The following is a 15,237-nucleotide window of genomic DNA, read 5'->3' on the forward strand; positions in this document are numbered from 1 at the left end:
GTCCCATAGGAACGTAATACAAATTTCCAAATTTTGCTGCCTCTTGTACTTTTTCTTACGTTGCATTTGCGTTATTTACACTTCCCCTTACTTTTGGAAGTTGAACTGAAGTTACGTGTGTTATGACTCAGCACAGTGTTACAGTGTTTACAAAAAAATGGTTCAAATGGCTCTGAGCACTATGCGACTTCAGAGGTCATCAGTCGCCTAGAACTTGGAACTAATTAAAACTAACTAACCTAAGGACATCACACACATCTATGCCCGAGGCAGGTTTCGAACCTGCGACCGTAGCGGTCGCTCGGCTCCAGATTGTAGCGCATAGAACCGCACGGCCACTCCGGCCGGCACAGTGTTTACGTCCGATCGTTTGTCTTCGTGTAGGTTGTGAGCATTACCAACCTTTGAAACTAAGTTGGTTTTAACCGCTGTTGCGGAAGAGGGGCTTGCTAACAAAAGCTCCCGTAATTCTTCTTCACTTTTACTGAGTATAGCAATCTCATCAGAGAAAATTACTATGGATTTCTTTCACCTTGAATTTGAATCCCACTCCCCCTGTGCGTTAATCGCCTATACGTTTATTTTTCAGAGACTTTTTGGACAAGTTTCTCTGACAGCGTTCCTTTCTCCTGAACCTACCGAAGGTCCTCCCAATTACTGTAATCTTTCCTGAACCTCCTAGAGCTTTCTCGAACATCCTGGCTGTAGGCCTGCATCCGTTAGACACTTTGCCGTCCGAAGGTATCGTTCCTGCTAGCCATTACAGCATTACCGTTTCCCCAGCAGGCTGTCGATAAGTCTTACTTCCTAAGGAGCCAGGCATCACGCCTTCCTGCATGCTCTTACTATTAACCTTTCTCTCCTTTCCTCGTAGCCTTGCGACTTCTTACATCTATAAAATTCTATAGCCACGACAGAGCTATACGTTACGGTAAGTGAGCAGGTCACGACACGCTTTTATACAATAAATTAATAAGAGATTCGTCTTTCAAACTTGATAACTTCTTTTCTTTCAGTTTCTTTTGGCATATTGATAATTTGCTAAATCGTAATCTATATCAAACATTTGGTCAGTGTTGGCGTAATTCATACGATATATCGAGGAGTTGATATCACAAATCGTTGTGCTCACTTCTGAGCGTCGTGACTTCATGGCATAAACAAAGTGACTCCATCCCGGACGGTTACTATCTCCCCTTAGAGCCTACTGAAGAAGCAGACTGGAAATCATCTTGATTTGAGTTTCCATCTGTTCGGTGGCAGGCAGGATGGACCATAGCAAGCAGGTCTTCATCCGTTTCTACGGGGGTTTCGTTCACCAATGTCTTGCTGTAACTCCAGAGGAAAAAGTCCAGAGATGTGAGATCCGACGGTCGTGCTGGCCGTGGGACAGGACCTGCCTTTCCGATCGAACCGTGTGAGGGTACGTGTTGTTCAGGTGCCGTCGAACATTAAAATCGAAGTGGGCTGGTGCACCGTCGTGTTAAAACCACATGCTTCCCCAGTGTGCGAGATCTGTGGCAGCACGTCTCGCAGGAAAACCAAGTAACGTGCGCCAGTGAAACAGGGAGACAGCAAATAAGGTGCGATTTGATGATCTTGGACAATGCCCGCTTATATGTTGACAGAGAATCGTTGTTGGTGGTTCGTTCCAGACATGCTGCGGCTGTTGAAAACAGCATCACAGGTGAAAGAGACGTGAACCGTGAAGAATACAAAAAAAAAAAAAACTGTACGAACTTCGGCACGGCGGTGGATAATCCATTGACAGAGGTGAACGCGGGGCTCATAATTCAGTGGTCCCAGTGCTTACACACTTTCTTTATGATATGGGTGTAATACCTGTCTAACCAGTACCCTACAGAGCAAGGTGGCGCAGTGGTTAGCACACTCGACTCGCATTTGGGAGGACGACGGTTCAAACCCGCGTCCGACCACCCTGATTTAGGTTTTCCGTGATTTCCCTAAATCGCTTCAGGCAAATGCTGGGATGGCTCCTTTGAAAGGGCACGACCGACTTCCTTCTCCACCCTTCCCTAATCCGGTAGGATAGATGACCTCGCTGTTTGGTCTCGTCCCCTCAAACCAGCCAACCAACTAACCAGTACTCTCCACACACATCTTTCGAAGTGTGCATTTCACGAACAAGTTGACGGGTGCTTATTGCTGGGTGGACGGCCACACGATCCAACGCCATCTCCTGTAAGTCTGGTTTTCGGAAATGTCTTTGGCGGTAACCTTGGCCGGCTCTCTGTGTCGTGAACGACCCTGTCCCTCGTAAGTTAGTGACCACAAAGATGAACTTCTTCCATTTAGGATGGGACCTGTTGACACAGCGTTCCCTGTACATTTGCTGCTTTACAGTCACTACAGCCTGTGGCATTGTGCATGAAATGCATTTCTGCCAACTCTCGCGACCAGTAACGTTCCATCTTTGACTACGCGTCATGCACTGTACACACTGACACACCTCAACATGGACACATCACAAGCTGTCTGAGCAATGGACAGCTGACACCAGGGATAATGGTACGCGCCGATGCGATGCTTGTGGTCGTCACGTGACACAAGTGCTATGAGCTAACAAGTAAGATGTGTACATTATGTCTGTTTGGTGGCCACGGGTGAACGCTGTTTATCAGCCGTTGTCCGCTCTAGTGTACAGCAGACACCCGGGATCTTTGCGACAGTGCTGCAGAACAGCAACCGCCGTTTAAGTACGTGCACACTTGCACTGAAATTGGTGGTGGTCGCTTTAAACAGTTACTATAAGATTCTGACCATTGGTACACTATCTCAATATAATCGGTTGTGGACTCACTATCATCTGTTCGATTTTGACCCAAAAGGTTTGAGGCACCTTGTATGGCAACACTTGTTGCCAGTGGTGGCCGAGCTACGGGTTGAGGGTACTGCCTGGCGAGGCGAGAGGACCCGGCGCGGTCCGGGATGGAGGGAGAGGGGGCGGGACGCCACGGGCAGGCGAGCCGCCGCGAATCGCTTCTGCCTGGTGGCTGGTGGCTGGCGGCTGCTGGCTGCTTTCTTCTGGGGGACCGCGGCCCGCTGCCACGGCCCGCTGCGCCGCGCAGACGTAATCCTCTGCTCTCTCGGCCAGCGGCGTCGCGCGCTGCGCTGCGGGAAGGCTCGCCTACGCCGTCCTGCGCGGGCGACCTCTGTAAGAATTCCCTGTGCCCTGCCTGACTTCCTACAGTTGTGGAAATACACTGAAGAGCCAAGGAAACTGGTACACCTGCCTAATATCGTGAAGGCCCCCGCGAGCACGCAGAAGGCCGCAACAGGACGTGGCATGGACTCGACTCATGACTCAAGTAGTGCTGGAGGGAACTGACACCATGAATCCTGCAGGGCTGTCCATAAATCCTTAAGAGTACGAGAGGGTGTGTAGATCTTTTCTGAACGGCACGTTGCAAGGCATCCCAAATATGTTCAATATAATGTTCATGTCTGGGGGTTTGGTGGCCAGTGGAAATGTTTTAACTCAGGAGAGTATTCCTGGAGCCACTCGGCAGCAATTCTGGACTTGCAGGGTGTCGCATTGTCCTGCTGGAATTGCCCTAGTCCGTCCGAATACACAATAGATATGAACGTATGCATTAAATGTATTCGCAATTGCAAATAATGACAACCATCAGCTGCAGAATGGAATGACAGCAATGAAAATTCGTGCCGGACCGGGACTCGAACCCGGATTTCCCGGTTATCGCAAGCGGTCGCCTTACCGTATGGTTATCCGTACGCAATTCACGGCCAGACCCAAACTTCTACATGTTGTCAACCATACTTCTTCAACCTGGAGACTATATCTATTATGTATGTTCCTGTACAGGCGAAACGTTGTACGTGAAAGTCGCTTACCCGGTATCTGTACAGAAATGCGATATTCCAGTGCCTGTTATTCTTATTACGATGCACGCATGTATGCACGAATGTCCAAAGGAACTTTGCATCCTAATCAGACCGAGGGAGGTGGCGCAGTGGTTAGCACACCGGACTCGCATTTGGGAAGACGACGGTTCAATCCCGCCTCCGGCCATCCTGATTTAGGTTTTCTGTGGTTTCCCTAAATCGCTTCAGGCAAATGCCGGGACGGTTCCTTTGAAAGGGCACGGCCGACTTCCTTCCCCATCCCTCCATAATCCGATGAGACCGATGACCTCGCTGTTTGGTCTCCTCCCCCAAATCAACCAACCAACCAACCATTCTAATCAGAATAACACAGGCACTGCAATATCGTGTGAATGGATGCAGGTGATCACAGGATGCTTACGTACGTGCCACCTGTCAGAGTCGTATCCAGAAGCATCAGGGGTCCCATACCACTCCAACTGGACACGCCCCACACCATTACAGAGCCTCTACCAGCTTGAATAGTCCCCTGCTGGCATTCAGGGTCCATGGATTCATGAGGTTGTCTCCATACCCGTACACGTCCATCCGCTGATACAATTTGACCTGGGTTTCGTCTGCTTTGTGTCGTGCAGTTATCAAGGATACACGAGTTGACCTTTGGCTCCGAAAGCCCATATCGATGATGTTTCGTTGAATTGCTGGCACGCTGACACTCGTTGGTGGCCCAGCACTGAAATCTGCAGCAATTAGCGGAAGGGATGCATCTCTGTCATGGTGGACGATTCTCTTCAGTCGTCGTTTGTCCCGTTCTTGCAGGATCTTTTTCCGGCCGCAGCGATGTCTGAGATTTGATGTTTTACCGGATTCCTGACATTCACGGTACACTCGTGGAATGGCCGTACGGGAAAATCCACACTTCATCGCTACTTCGAAGATGCTATGTCCCATCGCTCGTGCACCAACTGTAATACCACTTTCAAAATCACTTAAATCTTTATAACGTACCATTGTAGGAGCAGTAACCGATCTAAAAACTGCGCCGGACACTTGCTGTTTTATATAGCCGTTGCCGACCGGAGCGCCGTATTCTGCCTGTTTACATACATCTGTATTTGAAAACGCATGGCTACACCAGTTTCTTTGGCGCTTCAGTGCATGATCGGACACAGTTACAGTGTTCTGGAGCGGTTAATGACGTATGTGTGTTTGTGTGTATTTGTGTGTGCTACGGAGCGAGTAGTGACGTGTGTGTGTGTTTCTGTGTGTTCATTTTTGAGAATTGCGCTTAGAGATCTCTTTGGCATGTCTTCACCTTGCAAAGCAAACCAGCTTGATCGGGGGAAACGTGGTGTTGCTTCAGGCAGTGTCAAAGTCAGGCCGCCGGATGAACGTAAGAAAACGGGAGAGAAAAGCTGTACCACAGTTGCTCAATCACTTGAACAGTCTCCAGTGGAATCCAGTAGCAAAAGAGCAGCTCGACTTGCAAAACTATTGCGCACCTCTCGTAATCAGGGGGAAAAAGATAAGGATGCCAACTCTAATGAGACCCATTGCCTCCCGTAGCTCTATACAGGGCAACTGCGTTTCACTCGGACAGCAATGGATTGCTCACGGTGGTCCTGTTTCATGGCCAGCTCCGTCATCAGAAATGATACTGCTGGACCTCTTCTTCTGGGGGCATGTGAAGAGTCTAGTTTATGACAGTCGGATCAGTACCCATATGGGCGTGGTTGTTAGGACTGTCACAGCCGGGAAAGCATGACAGAACAGACTGAACACACCGTGATAAGAGCGTTCGTGCTTCGTCTGACGGTTGTTTCATAGCTGTGCGTTTAGTGTTGTACGGTTTGATGACTACACATCGCAGGAGTTTTCACCAGTGTGAAGTGGGGTAAGAAATGAAATAAAGCATCATTGAAATTGAGGAGCATCGTTTCAAAACGTGTTAAATGTAGCCAAGGTCAAAATACAATCTGATGCATTTACACCCCATTTATGGTATGCTCATTAACGCTGTTGAGTCAGATCGGGTCATTTCGTAATCTTTCCCATAGTAACTTAGTGTTAAAAACATTAACCGGATCTAATCGTATTATGTACACCGCACCTGACGGTGCAAAATGTGTTATGTTCTCGACATATTCCCTAGCTTGCATTATTAGCCCGCTCTTTTGTTGGCTGATCCCAGTATTTTGATCTTGGAGCTCGCAGTATTGTGTCGACTGCATGACTGTGCTCTTCTGATCACCATGTGGGGCTATTTACCCGTGAGAGAGCGACCGAAAGGAAGCAGAATGAGAATTAGAGCTACGAAAACCAAAAGACAGCTGGAAGAGGAAGTTCAGTTAAGTAATAACATCAGATGTACTTTACGAATGACCATTTCAGCGCAGTTTGTAATGTCGGTGCATTGATGTGTTATCTGTGTGGGAAAGATTGCATCAGTGATTGTTTTTACACTTAATTTGAGCTTTACTATCTGCAGTCATGACGCGAGGAAATGTATTTGGCTTTAGGTACTTCAGTCGAGATGCACATTTAAGTAATTTTGAACCGCCTTGTAATCAAAAAGAAGGCAGATTCAAGTGTGGGAGCATCCCAGTATTGTATCTGGTGAAAGCAAAAATTAAAGTTTGCAGCGTGACGAACCAAGCGGGAAAAGATCGTGGACTCATGATGAAAATTACATCTCCAGAACCACGAGGAACAGGAAATCATTACGCAGAACAGGGCAGTCGAAATTACATTGTTGTGTCGTATTATATAATTTACATTGTTGTTAACAATGCTGCTACTAACGCGTTAAATGTTGCGCTGTTTTTGAGACGTCATTGTCATTCGGCGGTAGTAAATAGTTGAGTAAGTCATTATTGTGGGCAGCAAGAGTCTGGCACCCGATTCTTCTCTTGCACGAGAAAGAAGGACTGTAACATATCGATCTACCATCAACAATAAGTTAACGACTTTATTTTCTTATGTCATTGCCTGTGTCTAACAATAAAAGCAATACAAAATTGAAATGAAAGTTTCAGACCATATTATGCGAAAACGTGATTGGGTCAAAACGCATTTTGTTCAGTGAACAGGTTCAAAACGTATTAAGTGCAGTTTAAAGATCAAAATGGCGCATTCATTGATTGGGAAATGATTTCAAATGTGACTAATTCTGGAACACACTAAGGTCCTGCCGTCAAGAATTTTGACACAGTTCATTTGGTTAGGAAGCGAAATGTTTTTTTCGCTTCCCGTAGAATTATGATCTGTGCACTTAATGCGATTTGAAACGATGCTCCTCATATCTACTGAGCAACAAGCCACGCGAAACGACGGATCGCTCACACAAAAAGACCCAGGAAATACCTCTGAATGAAATTACAATGAAATGGACACCCTTAGCTGCTTACAGGCGTTGACATACGTCAACGGGGACAGATGAAAATGTGTGCCCCGACCGGGGCTCGAACCCGGGATCTCCTGCTTACATGGCAGACGCTCTATCCATCTGAGCCACCGAGGACACAGAGGATGGTGCGACTGCAGGGATTTCTCTCTGGCACGCCTCCCGCGAAACCCACATCTCAACGTATTGCCGATTCCCGTAAGGGTTGGGGCACTGTTTGTGCATTCGCACAGAAGAAGAAGATGGTCAAGTAGCCGGTGAGCCTTAAATATATACATACTAAGATGGTATCTGTTCTTTCGAACATGTCCGAAAGAACAGATACCGTCTTAGTATATATTACCTCTGAATGTTTTGCCGGTGGAAAAAATGGTTCAAATGGCTCTGAGCACTATGGGACTTAACAGCTGTGGTCATCAGTCCCCTAGAACTTAGAACTACTTAAACCTAACTAACCTAAGGACATCACACACATCCATGCCCGAGGCAGGATTCGAACCTGCGACCGTAGCAGTCGCGCGGTTCCGGACTGCGCGCCTAGAACCACGAGACCACCGCGGCCTTGCCGGTGGAGCTCGGGTTCATCCGGTGGAGGCGTATGAAAGCCATTTTTCGTTTCCTCTGTGCGTGACTGCAATAGAACGAAAATAATTGTTATTATTCTCGAGTAGTACCTCCACCGTGCACGGTGCAGCGGTCTGCGTACGTTTAGATGCAGAGCACTTACAAAAAAAATGGTTCAAATGGCTCTGAGCACTATGGGACTTAACATCTGTGGTCATCAGTCCCTAACTAACCTAAGGACATCACACACATCAATGCCCGAAGCAGGATTCAAACCTGCGACCGCAGCAGTCGCGCGGTTCCGGACTGCGCGCCTAGAACCGCTAGACCACCGCGGCCGGTGAGCACTTACGGATCGTATAGTTGGTGCGGTGATAATCTTCTTAATGCGATAACACTTATTACATGAAGGATGTCGTAATGACATGACTCTCAAGAGTACATTACACGCTGTCCAAACGTTGGGCACCTCGTGCAGGGGGCAGCGGTGTCTGAGACGTCGGCGACCTCCTCGGAACGCACATCCTGCTGGTACGGCCACGCGCCGACCGTACGCAGCTGCAGCAGACCACACCAGCGCGCCTGTTTCTCCTTTTTTGTTTTTGCAGTCGCCGTCTAATTATAGAGACGTCACCCCCCTCCCCAAATTCTCTCCCCCCCCCCCCCCCCCAACGCGGCACACTCATTTCACTCTCCCACTCCTCTCCCAGCACTTGCAATTAGGGCGGCAGGCGACGCCGCATCCGGACCAAGTAGCTGCAGTTTCCGTGTCCAGATATGGCCTAGGGCGGCTGCATGCCTTTCTATATCTGCATCTACAGCCCATAAACCACTACATAGAGTGTGTTTCTGATACCACTATCGTTTCTGCAGTTACATATTTTTGACAAACTGTCGGTTTGCTTAGCTACCAATGAGATCAGAAACTTTTTTTAAAATTTTTTGCGTTATTCAACACACTATCAGGGATACTGTTTTGATGAGCGTTGTTGTTGTTGTTGGTGTGGTCTTCAGTCTTGAGTCTGGTTTGATGCAGCTCTCCATGCTACCCTATCCTGTGCAAGCTTCTTCATCTCCCAGTACTTACTGCAACCTACATCCTTCTGAATCTGCTTAGTGTATTCATCTCTTGGTCTCCCTCTACGATTTTTACCCTCCACGCTGCCTTCCAATGCTAAATTTGTGATCCCTTGATGCCTCAGAACATGTCCTACTAACCGGTCCCTTCTTTTTGTAGAGTTGTGCCACAAACTCTTCTTCTCCCCAATTCTATTCAATACTTCATCATTAGTTATGTGATCTACCCATCTAATCTTCAGCATTCTTCTGTAACACCACATTTCGAAAGCTTCTATTTTCTTCTTGTCCAAACTATTTATCGTCCATGTTTCACTTCCATACATGGCTACACTCCATACGAATACTTTCAGAAATGACTTCCTGACACTTAAATCAATACTCGATGTTAACAAATTTCTCTTCTTCAGAAACGCTTTCCTTGCCATTGCCAGTCTACATTTTATATCCTCTCTACTTCGACCATCATCAGTTATTTTACTCCCCAAATAGCAAAACTCCTTTACTACTTTAAGTGTCTCATTTCCTAATCTAATCCCCTCAGCATCACCCGATTTAATTTGACTACATTCCATTATCCTCGTTTTGCTTTTGTTGATGTTCATCTTATATCCTCCTTTCAAGACACTGTCCATTCCGTTCAACTGCTCTTCCAAGTCCTTTGCTGTTTCTGACAGATTTACAATGTCATCGGCGAACCTCAAAGCTTTTATTTCTTCTCCATGGATTTTAATACCTACTCCGAATTTTTCTTTTATTTCCTTTACTGCTTGCTCAATATACAGATTGAATAACAGCGGGGAGAGGCTACAACCCTGTCTCACTCCCTTCCCAACCACCGCTTCCCTTTCATGCCCCTCGACTCTTATAACTGCCATCTGGTTTCTGTACAAATTGTAAATAGCCTTTCGCTCCCTGTATTTTAGCCCTGCCACCTTTAGAATTTGAAAGAGAGTATTCCAGTCAACATTGTAAAAAGCTTTCTCTAAGTCTACAAATGCTAGAAATGTAGGTTTACCTTTCCTTAATCTTTCTTCTAAGATAAGTCGTAAGGTCAGTATTGCCTCACGTGTTCCAACATTTCTACGGAATCCAAACTGATCTTCCCCGAGGTCGGCTTCTGCCAGTTTTCCATTCGTCTGGAAAGAATTCGTGTTAGTATTTTGCAGTTGTGACTTATTAAGCTGATAGTTCGGTAATTTTCACATCTGTCAACACCTGCTTTCTTTGGGATTGGAATTATTACATTATTCTTGAAGTCTGAGGGTATTTCGCCTGTCTCATACATCTTGCTCACCTGATGGTAGAGTTTTGCCAAGACTGGCTCTCCCAGGGCCGTCAATAGTTCTAATGGAATGTTGTCAACTCCAGGGGCCTTGTTTCGACTTAGGTCTCTCAGTGCTCTGTCAAACTCTTCACGCAGTATAATATCTCCCATTTCATCTTCATCTACATCCTCTTCCATGGTTAAAGGCTTAAGTCTCCGGCTCACGCTTCCACATCTTCAGAGCCATTATCCACCCAGGATTGAGTTAGAGTGAAACAAGCTCAGCAAGACGAACTGTTCATACGTATCCACGTGGCGTTCGTTTCGTGACGTTATTAGAGCGTTACCTGAGATCACTTGTCGCGCTGACGTATGTTACAGAACGTGTAGTGGGGAAGAATTGGCGTTGTTTGTTTGTTTTATTTAGCACTAAGGTCCACAACTGTTCAGTAACGAAAATACCAGCCGCGAAGGCCTGCATTCTATGAAAAGATTATCATTTTCGATATTAAGTAGCATCATGTCACTCCCTCCCCACCCCCCTTCCTCCCTCCCCCCCCCCCCCCTCCAAGCTCGCAGTCGTCAAACTCAGTGACCCAAGTCGGTGTTGCATTGATCTGTGTAACGTCTCACCTACATCGGTAACTGCGTTTGACGTTTGTGGTTACTTGATACCGAAACTGGTGCTCGGTTGACAAAATAATAGGTCGACTATAGACTACTGCAAATAAAAAAGTGCTCACGTCTCGTTTCTTTACTTCTGTCGCTTGGAAAGAAAATGTATGGGCTCTTAATTCCTCTGATTTCTTTACGATATGTTGTGAGGTATGCACATTATTTTTGTAATCCTGTAAAATCTGTATCTTGCGTAAATATCGATATGCATAGCTCACAGAGAGCTGAGTAATCTTTGACTAGTGCTTCAATATCTTTGTGTTGCTACACCGCCTCTGCCTGAGAACGCTGGCTAAGTTACACACATTCTAAGCTGAGCAGTGTTGAGTAGCAAAAGTATTTTGGAAAATTGTCCGGAAACTTTCTTTGTAAATGTAATATGAGATTGATCGAATTGGAATATGAATATTTTTGAAGCAATTAGGAAGCGAGAAGCTAAGGAGATTATTTGTAACTCTTCTGAAATGTCAAGAGATTGACGTAAGCACGCAACTGTGTAGCATTGTACTAACGATGCTCAGATAGTAGGATTGTTTTATTGACTACTTTGATAGGAAGACGAGATTCGCCATGCGTAAAGTTATTTCTTAAAGTATGGGAAGTATGGAAATACTATTGAGAACATTCAGTTGATTTTTAAAGCATTACTTCTCCATATAGAGTTTCATTTGAATTTTGGCTGAAGTCGTTTCTTACTACTCAAAATTTCCACCCTCTGCAAAAATCTCTGTCACGACACAAGGTATGTGAAAACACAGTTTAGGCCCTGGAATTTCTTTGCAATTTCAGTTGCATGTGTATATCACAAGTCTGGTTGCATTCAGTGTAGCGTTGAATTTTTGTAGAAACAGTGAGCTTCGATTTGTAGACAGTGTTAAGCAAATCACATAAAGTCTTTGTGTAATTCAGTCCAGTCACAGTTTTGCACAGAAGACGAGTGTAAGTTTGGTAATCATTTTTTAGAATTTTTGGTAGGCATTTTTATAAAGATTCACCCAGACAGAGAGCAGCACGGAAGGACGTAACGTGTGGACTGACTGTTTATGGAATGTACCGAGTGTTTCATAGGCCACTTCTTTTGTGCCTTCCTGAGGATTCTCCCAACAATGTCTGCCTGGCATCTGCTTTTCCAGCAAGCAGTTTTTTTGTGGGCCCTCCACTTCACATCAGCACGTATTGGTACTCCCATTGTTTCGCCAATAGCGCAATCGTACACTAATGTGTATCTCGGCCTATCTATGTTCAGTGTACTACATTTATTTACATTCAAGATCAACTGGCAGACCCAGCCCACAGTCGGTCCTCTCTGTGCCTTCTTGCATCTTGCTACTGCCCTCTGACGTCACAACCTTCCTGTAGACAACACAATCATCTCCGAACAGCTTCACGAAGCTTCCGCTACGTCATTTATCTATGCTTAAAACAGTAACTAACCCATTTAAATTACATTTATGTCTTCCGATTTCGTCCCGTTAAAAAAGACGAATTCCATCTGCTATGAGGTCTTGACTCTAGTCTATCTGTTCTGATATTGCGAAATCCGCGTTCTCCTTCAATTGGCGCTACAAGTATGACTTCATGCGCTTGAACGATAGTATAATGCTCCTATCAATTAAAGGAATTTATTTTAAGCCTTACATAATCGTGAAAGTGCATGTCGCGTTCTCTTGCGAGGTTCACACCGCCAAGGCGTTTATCACTGTGCCGTCATCGATAGGGTACTAGAATGTTTGAACAAGAACACTAGCCAGCTGATAATGAATTCTCTCAGCGCTCCAGTGGGAATTATGTTTACTCGCGTCAACGTACGGGAGTAAAGCGGCAACTAACAAAACTAAAAGAGAAACAAAATAAAAATATTGTGTGTTGGTAAGGTTCACGCATTGTAGGCAGCAATCCTTTAAGTAAAACGTCTTTATCAGTGTTTAATACTTAGATTTTTCGTACTAAATCTTCTCGGATTTACGGCTATTTTCAACAGCACTATGTCTGGACTACTTTAACGTTATTCTTTGGCATCATTGCTTCCGTGGCTATATTACTTTGGTAAAATAAAAAAGAAATCGCCTTCAGTCACAAATCGTCATTTTTATTTCAATACACAATTCAGTTCGAGGCCTGACAGCTCACCTTCAGGTGCTTGATCAGTCTATATCATTTTTCGAATTTAGGTTACTCCTGGTTGTATTAAGAGAACATAGGCATATTACAAAGTGGAATATTGTGATTACAATTTTTACAGAACTTTCTTAAGTATCTTACAAGTAGCCACATTTATAAACATATATACACTTCTCGTCCTGCAGCACATTTGTAAACATAATTCAAACAAGTCAAATATAAAGCTGATAAATTTCTACATATACGGTGGTCTTATTTCTAAGATGATACGAAGATGTTTTATTATTATTAAGATGTTTTATTATTATTTGTGTACAGAGAACGGCTGAAACAAAATGGCGAGAAGGGTGGCTCAGTTATCATACTGCCATTCTGATTCGTGACGCCCTGAGTCAATTGAGGCGTGTTATGGAGTCGGTCCTCCGACCAAGCCACAAAAAAACTCGTTCTTTAAATCTCAGCTTGTGAAACAAGTGGATACCAGATGTGACCTCATGTACGAAATTGGTGCAATATTAAATATTTGTTTCTTAATGAAAAAATAAACCTTTGAAATTGCTTAAAAACTGTGGCTTGATAAACTCTGTTTGTTCATTTAACGTGTTTCTGGAAAATTTTCTTTTAGCATCATTATTTCTAATTGCTCTACCAAATCAAGTTTCCTACCATTACTTTGTGAACAATTAGGCTGTTGTGAAAGTCACTTAGTCTATTAAGGTTCATATGATAAGCTACTGATGATTTGTCAGAGTGGTCGAATCTGATGCGTTGACTCACAATGTGCCACTTTGTAATTACCTATGTACTCTTAAAATGACCAGTAGGATTCCTAATTCCAAAAATGATGCAGACTGATCAAGCTCCTGAAGATGAGCCCCCTGGACTCGAAAATCATCGTGCATTGAAGTAAAAATTATAATTTGTGAATGAAGGCGGTTTGGTTTTTATTTTGCTAGATTAGTTTGTTGACATTTCGTTAAGACATCTGAGTAGCATTTTTGTACGAAAGCACATGTGAAGATTTGACATTTCCAAATGCAACTGGCCACCATTTGCGTACAGAGAACGGCTGAAACAAAACGGCGAGAAGGGTGGCTCAGTTAGCGTACTGCTGATTCGCGATGCCCTGCGTCAGTTGAGCCGTGTTATGGAGTCGGTCGTTCGACCAAGCCACAGAAAAATTCGTTCTTTAAATCTCAGCTGGTACTTAGTTTCAGATGCTATCGACATGAATGTTCCTCTTTTTAAAACTGCAGTGTTGATTCAATCAGTCTCCTTTTTTAGAACACAGAGCCATAATGGTGGAATCATTCTTACACGTTGCTCACTACGGCATGCTCGTAAATGCAAATGTGCAGATTTTAAAAATTCCAACGCAGCCGGCCGGGGTGGCCGAGCGGTTCTAGGCGCTATAGTCTGTGTGTGACGTCCTCAGGTTAGTTAGGTTTAAGTAGTTCTAAGTCGAGGGGACTGATGACCTTAAAAGTTAAGTCCCATAGTGCTCAGAGCCATTTGAACCATTAGCCAACGCAAATTAATGCACAATTTACTGAAGCGATTAATATTTGACACCAGAGAAATGAATGTTTAGAGCTAGAAACACATGGATCTAATATACGGTAGAACTAATTTTTGTTTCCAATTGTTTCAGGTAAGCCACCATCGATGAGACACTACTACACCAGCGCGCAATGATTGCAAACCTCTACGAGACCGGGTCCGACTCAGAAACATCGATTGACAGTAAGCTTTGCCAGTCTATAACACAATGAATCCAAGTGACGTATTTCTTTGTCTTCAGATGTTTCGGCAAAGTTGTTAGCGCGTGCAAGACAAGCCACGTGTCAAATTGTCAAATGTCACAAGCGGACGAAACCCATCAATCGCTGATTAAAAATTTCAAAATGACACAGATTATCAATGTTACAGGCATGAAGAAATTTTCTACGTTAACTCTGAGAGAAGAATCGGTATGCAAAAATGAATGCCCCCATTAGTTTCCAAAGACCTTGATATAAGAGATGGTACAAAATGTGTGGAGCTTTTATCATATTAGATACATTTCTGTGAGGATTGTTGACAACGCTTCCAATGGGGTCATCGTTCGTAATGAAACCTGGCGATTTTATTTTCGATCTGTAGTGCGAAAGACATCCAGGAAAATGAGACTTACTGGATCTCCGCTTCGGAAGAAATCGCCGTTTGCCAGTGCACTTAAAAGATTGGAGGTGACATCATTTAAGGAAGGAGGGAGCTAGTGTCA

The 15,237-nt window shown here is 44.6% G+C and overlaps 1 protein-coding gene and 1 non-coding gene across 2 annotated transcripts in view; one reads left to right on the top strand and one right to left on the bottom strand.

The window, feature by feature from the left end:
• Nucleotides 1-15,237, top strand: part of LOC126457402 (SH2 domain-containing protein 4B-like) — a 606,090-nt gene that overhangs the window by 195,766 nt on the left and 395,087 nt on the right. The gene's annotated exons all lie outside the window — the stretch shown is intronic.
• Nucleotides 7,314-7,387, bottom strand: Trnat-ugu (transfer RNA threonine (anticodon UGU)). The gene has a single exon. It is a non-coding gene; the product is annotated as a tRNA-Thr (tRNA).

The sequence above is a fragment of the Schistocerca serialis genome, chromosome 2, assembly GCF_023864345.2.
Source record: "Schistocerca serialis cubense isolate TAMUIC-IGC-003099 chromosome 2, iqSchSeri2.2, whole genome shotgun sequence".
In the NCBI taxonomy this organism is placed as follows: Eukaryota; Metazoa; Arthropoda; class Insecta; order Orthoptera; family Acrididae; genus Schistocerca; species Schistocerca serialis.